Source organism: Sus scrofa, chromosome 14 (genome assembly GCF_000003025.6).
Source record: "Sus scrofa isolate TJ Tabasco breed Duroc chromosome 14, Sscrofa11.1, whole genome shotgun sequence".
NCBI lineage: Eukaryota > Metazoa > Chordata > Mammalia > Artiodactyla > Suidae > Sus > Sus scrofa.
In genome coordinates, this window is record NC_010456.5 from 56,397,324 (window position 1) to 56,407,356 (window position 10,033).

General features: G+C 51.5%; 1 long non-coding RNA gene across 1 annotated transcript; it reads right to left on the bottom strand.

Moving 5' to 3' along the window:
• LOC106505999 lies at positions 585-8,601 on the bottom strand. The gene is made up of 3 exons (XR_002338582.1): positions 5,360-8,601; positions 4,354-4,441; positions 585-814 (listed from the first exon to the last, which is right to left on the bottom strand). It is a non-coding gene; the product is annotated as an uncharacterized LOC106505999 (long non-coding RNA).

Consider the following 10,033-nt stretch of genomic DNA (forward strand, 5'->3'; position numbering starts at 1 on the left):
AGAGGCCCTTGCACAACGGGGCTAGGGACAGTGCTCGGGGGTGGCTGTATCTTTGCAGCACTTGTGAGCTTCATTCTGGTGGCGTAAGAAGATCTCAGAGCATCCACTCAGACCTGGAGAGAGGATTCCTGGGAGATAAGCAGCTTCGAAACCTGGCACATCTCATTCATCCGCATTTCCCTTTCCCTCAGCTGAAGGGCAGCTTCTGACATCTTTAGATTCCTCCTTCTTGGCTTTGCAAGATGTCCTGTATTTATCCAAATTGGTGTCCAGATCACACACATCGTCCCCGAAGTCAGAAGTGTTCCCACTATGGACCACCTTAAGTGTTCCCAACCCAGCGGCATCACTCATGAGCTGTGTCACCTTGGGTGTGTTCTCTAACCAGCCTCAGTTTCCTCATTATAAAGCAGAGGTCAGATAGCACTTACCGAAGTTCCCACTGTGGCTCAGTGGAAACGAATCGACTAGTATCCATGAGGATAGGGGTTCGATCCCTGGCCTCACTCAGTGGGTTAAGGATCCAGCATTGCTGTGAGCTGTGGTGTAGGTCGCAGACATACTCAAATCCTGGGTTGCTGCGGCTGTGGTGTAAGCAGGCAGGTGCACTTCCAATTTGAACCCTAGCCTGGGAACTTCTGCATGCTGTACGTGTGGCCCAAAAAACAAAAAAAGAAGAAAAGATAGCACTTACCTTGGAGTGTTGTTATGAAGATAAGACAAGTTAACACACATCAAGCTCTTAAAACAAATCTGGGTACCATGCTTGCTCTCGCCACTGTCCAGGTGGCTCCTCTTTCTCTTGGTCTCCACTCTGCACAAAACGGTTTGATATTTGAAGTCATCAGATTCTCAATGGCCAGGCAGGCTGATTGGCCTACAGGGTGTGTGTACCGTGCTCTCTTCCTTTTCTGGAACTGAGGGGCATCACCCAAGTTTATGTACCCCCCATACCTGGGGGTGAATGTAGCATCTTAACCCACGCCCCTGCCCCTCCACCCTGGGGAGAGCACTTAGTAAACAGAAACAGATTCCTGAGACCCTTACAGCCACATATGGTTTGCAACTGCTTGAAGAATTGGGTGATGCTCCGTGTTATTGACCACAGCCTAAATCGTGCCTCCCTGCAGCCATCTTACTGCTGCCTGAATGGAAAGTCAGCATGCCTAGCGCTCCACCTGGGAAGTGCCTCGGTTCCTCTCCAGAGACCCGGAGCCCCCTGGTTTCCCTACCCTTTAGGAACCATGTGCAGCCACCGCTGCCGAGCCCGCCCCCCGGAGCCCACGGCTCAGCTGACTGTGGCCACCCCTACAGGGTGGGGACATCCCTTTGGAAAACAACCAGAACTGCCTGGGTGTTGGGCTGGTGCTGGGGAAGCCCGGGTGACTGGCATGATGTCAGGCAGCCAGGCAACTGGAAGATGTCAAAAGTGACTCTGTGAACACAGCCTGCTGGTGCCCAGCTGCAAAATGTGGAGCCAGGTTTAAAAAAAAAAAAAAAGTGGGGCCAGGTTATGTGCCCTCAGCGTTTCAAAGAAGCAAAGCAGTTGGAAAGGAGTGGCCCTGGCACAAACCTCCCGGCACCTGTGCATCAATGGCGGCCTCTCCGTGGCTACCAGTGCTGACCTTCTCACCAGGATGCGGGCACCTCCCCTCTGGGCACTCTGGTCCCAGCGATAAACATGAACCCTTGCATCCTGCTCACTGCTTGTCCAGTGGTGTGAAAGGTGCAGGGGAGGGACAGGCTCAAGGTCACACAGACACCGCAGCTGTGCCCTCAGTTGGGGCCGTGTGTCCGGGGATGCTGGTGCTGAATCCGCTCCTGGGCTGGGCAGAGTGTTTGCACCCAAACCTTCATGCAGGCGGTCCCTTTGCCCTCTGGCCTCGTGAGAACTGGATGAGGTCATGGGGTCCTGGCCTGTAGAGGACCTCTTCCTTAAGAAGGCTGTCTTGATGACAAGATTGAGGCCAGCAGTACTGACGTGAAAGATGACGGGAAGCGTAAGGGCCATGATGGAAGTCCCAGGGGCCCTGGCTGTGATCGGCACAGCCGTTTCACCGCAGCCTCCCCACGGTGCCCAGTCCCAGCCAATCTTCTTCCCTTCACAGTCGAGTCAGAGCCACGAGGTAAGTGAGCAACTGAGCTCCCACCCAAACCCAGGCCTGTCTGAGGTCGAAGCTCCCTGCCTTCTCCCCCACAACGGGGGCCTCCCCCTCCCCACTCCCACCCCCAGTTCTGATGACAGAGTCCCAGGTGAGCTGCAAGAAGGTGGCCCTGCTAGCAATTTAATGGGTTCTTGCCTCCATCGCCCAAGCAGCTCATGGCTTAAGAGCTAGTGCTAAGGGCTCTCTTTGTTTGGACACTGGACTGCATGCCTTCCCCCGCTGCCTCCCCACCCCCCAGCTTGTTTTCCTCCTTGGAGAAGAACCTTCTTTCATCTCCCATTGCTTCTATTTTTCAAACATCAGTTTTCATTTGGGGCACCCTCTCTCTGGGAGATTGCAAAAATTAAATCGTTTTTAAGCAACTGAACACTTGTGGGGTTGGTAACAAACTTGTGAAATCGGCGGAACTTGGCGGTGGAGGTTCTCTCATCCGACTTCCCCGGGGCCCTTCATGTGGGCTTGTAATTCTCTCCTGTTTAGGGTCCATCTTGCCAACAGGGGCTCGGCCGTTACATCTTGGACCAAGTTCTAAAAAGGTCAAGGAGCTGGGTGTCCAGCCCTACTGTCCTTCTGTCATTTGGGGCAGATCCATCAGATGTTGGTGGGCAGAGGGGCCATCTGCAGAGGGGGGTCACAGGGCCACGCTGAGGAGGGGACATGAATGAGGGGGCAACCTCTCCATGTAAGCGTACACACCCCCCTCTTCGGCCAAATGACTCCAGGGTCCCCTGAAGGGTGGGACCATGTTACCACATTCCAGTTTAGGACAGCTTCCTCTCCTCCACTGAAGGTCCTATCCACTCGGGGCAAACAGCAGCAGGGGGATTTCCTTGCATTGGCTGTCACCAGCTTCCATGGTCACGGCCAAAGCCAAGCACACAAGGGTGCAGGTGTTTCTGGCTCTTCCATAGTCTTCGCTGGAAACTCAGCGTCACGTGGTCAGGACGAGGATGGTGTGAGGCCAGCAAGATGAACAGAACTTTGTAACTCACCCTTCCCTGCTGGGCAGGACCTCTGCCATAACAGGAAGCCCCCCTTCTATCTGCGGGAGGACTTATGGGGAACAAGAGGTCAGGCTGGCTTGTGCTGGGGATCCCGAAGGTGACGCCCCTGTATTTATCTAGAGCCCCTGGAGTCTGGGCCAGAGGCTGGATGCCATGGACATTCACTATACAGTTGCCTCCTTGGTAGGGTGGAGGGAGAAATAGCATCTTCCTCGCAGAACTGTCATGAAGGTTAAATATACACCATGTACTCAGGACCACTCCAGGCAGATAGTAAATGTGCGTCCATCAATTACATTGTTAGGAGTGAGAAATGGTCCCCTGCCAGGGGAGACTCACAAAGTTCCCACAGACCATCCCAGAATAACAGCCCCCAAAGATGTCCCCATTCTCACTCCCCAAACCTGGGAAGATGCTAGGCTCCATGGCAAAGAAGGGTAAGGGTTGCTGAGGTTGAGTGAGGCTGCGATCAGCTGACTTCAAGAAGGGGACTCCTCCTGGCTTCTCCCAAGTGGACCCAACATCATCGCAAGGGTCCTTGAAATTGAAAGATGGGGGGAAAAGAGGAGGGTCGAAGGAGACATGAGAGACCAGAAGAAAGGTACCAAGAGAAAGGAGGCCGAAAGCCAGGGACAGAGGTGGCCTCTAAAAGCTGGAAGGGGAAGGACACAGATTCTCCCCTAGGGCTCCCAGAGAGATGGAGCCTGTCATCTCTGGATTTTAGCCAAGAGAGGCCTGATCAGACATCTATCCTACAGAGTAGTAAAGTGATGAAAGTGTGTTGTTTGGGAGTTCCTGCTGTGGCTCAGAGGGTTAAGGATCTGGCGTTGTCACTGCTGTGGCTTGGGTTGCAGCTGTAGCTCAGATTCCATCCCTGCCTGGGAACTTCTGCATGCCATGAGTGCAGCCAAAAAAAAAAAAAAAAAAAAAAGGTGTTGAAGTGGCTGAGTTTTTGGTAATTTGTTACAGCAGTGGCAGGAGACAATCCACGGGCTTGTCCTTTTTGTGTCCCATGCATTGCCTCTGTGACAGATCCCAGATGCTTCAAATTGCCTGCGCTTGGCCTGGACACCCCACACACACACGCACACACTCCCAGTCCTCTCAGGCTGCCATTCTGAGCATGCACGTCCTGATAAACCACCCCCACCCCCAAGATTCCGTGATGCTCCCAGCAGTCTGACCTCTTCTGGAGCTGCTTGTTACAACTTGGGGATCTTCTTCCACTGGCAAAATCCTGAGGTTCCCTTAGGATCAGGAGGCGGCTGGCCTCTGTGACAAGAGAAATACTATGTCATGGTTGGGATGCTTTTGTGGACTAAAGAGGCCAAAGGCTGGGCTTGCACTTCCCGAATGACTCCACCTCTTTAAGAAAACTGTCAAGAACAACAAAAACATCAGAGCAAAATGGATTCTTGCAGGAATCTACTGCCTATCACCCGCCAGCGGTCTCAGAGGCTGCTGTTCTGGAAAAGACTTCCCTCTCAGAGGAAGCGGAAGTCTCCCGCTTTGGCTACTCCCTCCCACCACCCCCCATCCTCAAAAGCTCTGAGTGCCCCTTTCTGGGGCTCCGTTACCAAACAAGGTTAGGATTTATAACTTCTTTCATGGCAGCCCTTGGCTCATTTCCACCAAGTCCTTCTTTCCTAAAAAAATCTTTCACCCAAAGTCATTTCAGTTCAATTCCGTGTCTTTATTTTTCCCTCTTCCTTGTTCTTTTGGCCTTTGGAGTAAAGGAGTCAGAACACTGCCCGCAGCTAAAGACTTGGGTTAGAAGTCGTGCTGGCAGGGAGCGTACTTCTTTATTTCTTTGTTGTCCACGGAGCCGCAGGGCTGGGTCCCCAGCAAGTCGCCTGAGGACATCTCAGGGCCCCATCTGCCTGCCCCCACCACCCCTACCCACCACCGGGCCCTGATGGTTGTGGCTGCTTTTTTTTTTTTTTTTTTAATTTTGGTTGGTTTTGTGAAATCGCTAGCTCTCTGCTCCTCAGACTTGGCTTGCTAGCAGAAAAGCAAAACCAGGGCAAAAAGAACAAAGAGACGCTGGCAGAAGGCTGGGCTACACTTGGCCAGGCTACTGCAGGCCAAGGGCCTGAAGATGCATCTGAACACTCCTCCCCGCCTCAGGGTTTAAAATACCCACACTTCCTGCTCCTCAGAGAGGGTATGCATAGAATGCTCGTGACTCACCAGCGGTGGTTTTCAAATGTGTCTGTCATAAGGACGCAGCATCAAAAGCCCATCCTGTTTCAGATGTTATTTTTTCCACTCTCAGCTATGCAGCGCTAGAAAAGCTGAATGCCCGAGACCGGGGTTTGTTTTGAGTGCAGAAAGTGAAGGACGATTTCATTGTACTGCAGCAAGTCAAAACCCAACTCTTCAGGGGAAGAAAGAAAAAAGGAAAAAAAGAAAAAAAAAAAAAAAAAAAAAAAGAGAGAGAGAAAAAACAACCCACGTGTAAACAGTGTGGAGATTGAGTTTCAAAGCCCTTGTTTTTGAAAAGTTTAATTATATTTCAACTAAAGCCAAACTGTCAAAACATGTGCCTGCTTTGAAAACGCATTAGCCGTCTTATGTAAAAGCCCATAATTGATGTCCAGAGGAAACCGGAGCTGTGCGGTGGGGGACCACTCAGAAAAGCCCCCGCTGCTGCACTTCCCTGTCGACCACGTGCAATCCTAGACCTCGGCTCCTGAAGTGGGACATCGGAGAGGAGAACAAAAGGGGAAGCCCGAAATACCCTAAAGGGGAGGGTTTAAAATGTCAGGCCTGGTTTCTGGACCCCGAGGCCCAGCACGCTCTTAGTGATCACTTCCATAAGGGGAAGCCCGATAGGGAGCCTCAGAGTCCTGGCGACCGATTAGAAACATCAGCAGCTCTTCCTCCTGAGAACCTTCTTCCTCCTGCCCGGCCCTCGGGCCTGAGGGTCGCCTGGGGGCTGCTCTGTTCTGTGCTGACCCCTCCTATCTGCCTGGTTTTCTGGTCATTTCCCTTCTTCCAGATGCTGCTTACTTCCTCCAGAAGAGGACCTGGGAGGGTGGAGACTGAGCCCACTCTCCTCCGCTGATCTTCTAGAACTTTCTAGTCTCCAGTGCAGAGATTCGGACTTTTCTGCTTGTGATGTCTGTGAGTTCTCTTTGGAAACCATTCTCAAAGTTAACGGGGAGCTAAGTGAGGAGGAGGGCTATGAGCCATGTGAGGCAAGCGGGGCTTACGGAGAGCGCAGGCGTCCACGCGGACCCTCAAAGCGGAGGTACCAAAGGGCTGGGGACGACTGGCCCAAGACTTGGGTTCCCAAAGTTGGCCAGCATCCTTCCTTCTTCTTTGGTCAAGTCACTGGCCTCTTCGAAGACCAGGCTTGTCCTCAAGACTCATCTCTGTCCTTTTTCCCTTGGTGGCTCAAACAAGCCTAGGTACATATGATGTGGAGGCCTTTAGGATGTTTAAGGATTCTTATTTTTTCCATCATAGCTGGTTTACAGCGTTCTGTCAGTTTTCTACTGCACAGCAAGGTGACCCCATCACACATACATGTATACATTCTTTTTCTCACATTATCATGCTCCATCATAAGTGACTAGATAGAGTTCCCAGGGCTATACGGCGGAGGCCTTTAGATTTGAGAACGCTCTCTTCTTTATCCTGTGACACAAGGGCGGTCTTCCCTCACTCCCCCCTGGTTTTGCTGATCTCTCCCGAATGGGACACATTCCACACAACCCACTCGTGGGGAGAGTGGACTTTGGGGTTTGTGGTCTGGGACTCTCTGGGGACCTCAGAAGAGCTGCCAGATAAAATACGGGACATGGAGTTAGATGTGAATTTCAGATCCACCAAAAAAAAAAAAAAAATCACTCTTGGAATGCCAATATGTCCTACACGTTATTTTCTTTAAAAGTACGGCCCATGCAATATGTAGGACATTTTACACTCAAGTTATGCTCTGTGTATCCGAGGATCACATTTAACTGGGTGTCCTTTGTTCTTATTTGCTAAATCCGGCACCCTCCCAGAGGCCCCTGTGTTCTAAATGGACATGGGCTCTGCAAGTCACAGGAGGGAGCGGGTTCTGATTGGGATCAGAGCCCGGTGGGGCTGTGTTCTCCCCGCAGGTGCTCAGGATGCACAAGCAGAGCCAACAGAGTGGGAAGACGACCCACACCAGGCCTGTGGGCCACGCCTGGATGCTGGAGGCCTGCCTTTGCCAACCTCCAAAGGACTTCGAAGCCAGCAGAAACCACTACGCAGCTCACATAATGATAGCTTTCTCCCTTCTTCTTCCAGACAGTTTGGATCCTTAAAAAAAAAAAAAAAATTGCTTTGGGGAAGCAGCAGAGGGTACAGGAAACTCAGAAACTGGCCGCCAATGGAAAACAGGAAAGGAGCGCCTCTAATTAAAAGCAGCCAGCTCTCTGCTCCATCTGCAGCACTGGGAGCCTGGCTGAGAGGGGCTGTTCCCGTGCTGGCACTGTGGGCTGGGGGCCTGAATAGACCCTACAGGGGAGCACTCGGGGCCCTGGAAGAGGAGAGTCAGGGTTTTGTCAGGTCCTCTCCTGAGCTGTCTGCACCCCACCACATTCCTCCCACTTGCATCAAAGCCCATGCTGGGCTCTGGGCTGGGTGCTCAGATATATAGCATTTGTCACAAGCTTCAGAGCCTCTCTGAGCCATCTTCCATATCCTTTGTTGCAGACAGAAAAGTCTCCTTTCAATTTTTCTAAGAAACACTCTGAGCACAAGGCATTTACTGCAGAGCATGGTTGCTGGAGCCTGCATTTCCGAGATCTTCGCGCAGTTATGCATACGCGGGTACACAGCCATGCTGTGTACAGATCAGCGGTATTTTATTTATTCTATAGAAGGCTCAGAGATGGTGAGCAACTGGCACACGGCAAGTCACTCATTCCCATAATACATGAGTGTTACACGCCATGGAGGCATTAGAGAAACAAAGATGAAAAAGATATTGTTCCTGTAAGATTGTAAGGAAGGGAGATACCTCTGGATCCAACAGGAATACAGCAGGAAAAGGGGCAGGATATGGCGCCAGAAAGGCATAAATCACACTCAGAGGAGGCAGAGAGTCATTCTGCTGGGTGGATGGCACAGGAGTGAGTTCAGACATCACACTAGGGTGACAGGCTAAGTGGGGGTTTGTGGTATTGAGGTTAAGTGTCTCAATCAGGGATATTAGGCACATTGTGGTGGTCAAAGGGCCAGCTGGGGGGATTCCCGTTGTGGCTCAACAGGTTAAGAACATGGCATTGTGTCCGTGAGGATGCGGGTTTGGTCTCTGGCCTCACTAGTGGGTTAAGGATCTGGCTTTGTCAAAAGTTGCAGCGTAGGTAGGTTGTAGTTTTGGCTTGGATCCCATGTTGCTGTGGCTGTGGTGTAGGCCTCAGCTGCAGCTCCAATTAGACTCCTAGCCCAGGAACTTCCATATGCCTCAGGTTGGCCATTAAAAAAAAAAAAAAAAAAAAAAAAAAAAAGGGCCAGTTGGCCTGGGGCACCCAGTATAGACAGAACAGCACAGGGTTAGCCGTCAGGAGAGCCAAGCCTAGTGTGGCCCCTGACATTAGCAAAATTTGGGCAGGTCATCTCACCTCTCAGAGCCATCACCTAAGTTTCTCGTCTGAAACTGGGGCAGAGTGTGTGTGTGTGTGTGTGTGTGTGTGTGCCCACGAGCATGTGGATTAGATGATTTCTAAGATTTCTTTTAGCGCTAACATTCCAGAATTCGCTGTGAAGCCCTCCACCCTGGCCCACCGCATTGACTCAACCCCATCAGGCCCAGCGCAGTCCATGGAGATGTGGTTCAATGACTCAGCTGCTATTTCCTGAGCACCTACTGTGATATGGGCTGCAGGGGTGTGGAAGCACCACTGACAGAGGCTCTAGCAATCATACTGCAGAAAGCTCTCTTCTGTGGGCTCAGGCCTGGCTGTTCTCTGCACCCTGGCCGGCCACGGCTTCTGCCACCACCACCAAGGGAGCACAAAAGGATGCCCTTTGATCTTAGCAGAGCTGCATTCTGCAGCTCAAGTGCTCTCTGCTCCTCCGCAGGGCATGGGAACAGACTTTTAAACAGACCAGTGTACACAGGGACCTGTTGAAGAGGTGTGTTTCCAAAGCCTGTGGTCGGGCACCTGGGACAACACCAGGAGGGCCTGCTCCCCCACCAGACAGCCAGCTCACTGTGGGAAGAACAGCACCCAGAAGAGCCACTTCCAAGGGGGCACTCGGAAAACCCAATGGGGTGGGGAGAGAGTGATTGAAAGCTGAGTTCCTCTGCTGATGTTTGATGCAAGAGACTCAAAGGACAATTTAGACCTTTAGGGAAAGGCTCTGATTAGACCCGAGTGGGAGGGGCTGGGGATTTCACTTCCTTATTTGGTGCATGAAAAGGCTAGATCTTAACTCAGTTCTTTATGGTTAGAAGAGCCAGCTAGGTATGTATCCCGTTAGCTTGGATGGCCCGAACTGAACCCCACCTTTGTCCCAGAATAACTATGAATCATTCCCCTGTTTCTTCTCAAAGGATATTTGTTTGAATATTATAGGGTCACTTTTTTTTTTTTTTTTTTTTTTTTTTTTGCTTTCTAGGGATGTATCCAAGGCATATAGAAGTTCCCAGGCTAAGGGTCAAATCGGAGCTACAGTTGAGGCCTATGCCACGGCCACAGCAATGCAAGATCTGTGACCTAGGCTGCACCTTGCGGCAACACTGGATCCTTAACCCACTGAGCGAGGCCAGGGATTGAACTTGTGTCCTCATGGACTAGTCAGGTTCATAACTAGTTGCATTCCTGCTGAGCCACAGTAGGAACACTCTGAAATGCAGATTCTGATTCAGTGGGTCTATCT